Below are 1,736 nucleotides of genomic sequence, written 5' to 3' on the forward strand. Positions count from 1 at the left end.
TAGTAACCAAAACTCTAAAAATGGAATTTTAATACCAATAGCTACATCAAAAGAATCAAATTTTAATGCTGATTTTAGAGCGATAACGCGAAAATCACACCATCGGATTCAGCGTATCAGAGAACCCTATTGTAGAAGTTCCAAGCTCCTATCTACAAAAATGTGGAATTTTGTATTTTTTGCCAGAAGGCAGATCACGGATGCGTGTTTACTTGTTTGTTAGTTTTTTTTTGTTTTCTGTTTTTTTCTTCCCACCAAGTTCCATCCAGATTTCTTTACTCTAAGGGTTTTCCAAGATTTCCAGTTTCCCCCTCCAACTCCCTCCAACAACACCAAATCCAGTCGGAATTTAAAATGAGAGCTCTGAGCTACGAATTCTTTATAAATCTAAAATACCATTAAAATCTGATGACCCATTCGTAAGTTAATTAACCCCTCCCCTCCCAACTCCCCCCAAAGAGAGCGGATCTATACTGGTTGTGTCAATCACGTATCTATGACTTGGTCTTATTCTTCCCACCAAGTGTCATCCCGATCTCTCCAGTCTAAGCGTGTTCCAAGATTTCCAGTTTTCCTCTCCAAATCCCCCCAATGACACCAGATCCAGACGGGATTTAAAATAAAGGCTCTGAGAATACGAGATCCTTCTAAATATCAAATTTCATTAAGATCTGATTACCCGTTCGTATCTTAAAAATATCTCATTTTTTCTATTTTTTCCGGATTAACCGTCCCTCCACTCCCCCCAGATGTTTAAATCGGGGAAGTGACTATTTCCAATTTAATTTGGTTGGGTCCCTGATAAGCCTGCCAACTTTTATTGTCCTAGGTTATCTGAAAGTGCCCAAACTAGCAAAACCAGGACAGACAGACCAATAGACCGACGGACAGAAATTGCGATCGCTGTATGGCACTTCGTAAAATACCAAGTGCCATAAAAACATCTACTACTGAAAAAGAGGCTTTCGCCGCCTTAGAATCTTCTTTGTTTCGAATGTCAAATGGGGTGTTTAAGATTATATGAATATTTATGTTGAGGATAAGTTAAGAGAAAAACTTTTTTCTTGTTCTTAATATGATTTTAGTTGTTTTATTTTGTCCCTTTCTAATTCCAATTTATTTTTGGGGATCTCATTATTTACATTCGCATTTTACATCAGAACACATTTCCTTTTTTTGTGTGTTGTAAAAATAAAGAAAATTTTCTCTGTACTCCTATTGTTTGTTGACAATTCTATATTTTATTTCTTTTCTTTATTTTTTATCATTCTTTTTCTTTTCATTTCCTTTAGACAGTTATTTCTGTCTTTTTTCCTTCTTCTTTTATATTGCTTTTTTCTTCATTTTCTTTTATCTTGTTGTTTTTAGATCTATCTAAATAAAAATTGTATTTCTTTTGACCGTCTTACTTATCTCTTTTTTTGTTCTTTTTTTTCACGCCAAATCGTAAGTGCTTTTAAGTATCGCTCTTGGAGCGGGTACATACATATTAGTTAAATGTATTTTATTTGTAAATAAAATGAACTAAACTGAACTGAACTTTTCTTCTCCTTTATTTAGTTGTTCTTTCATCCTTTTTCCTTTGTTTTCTTTTATTTATTTCCTCTATTCTTCTTCTTTTCATCCCCTATTCTTTCTCTCATTTACGGTTCCATTTCTTTTACTTTACATTAGTTCTCTTTCTTTTCTGAGAAACCCATATTTCTACCACCTTAATCGACCACGATTTTCATCCC

Source organism: Artemia franciscana, unplaced genomic scaffold (genome assembly GCF_032884065.1).
Source record: "Artemia franciscana unplaced genomic scaffold, ASM3288406v1 Scaffold_2170, whole genome shotgun sequence".
NCBI lineage: Eukaryota > Metazoa > Arthropoda > Branchiopoda > Anostraca > Artemiidae > Artemia > Artemia franciscana.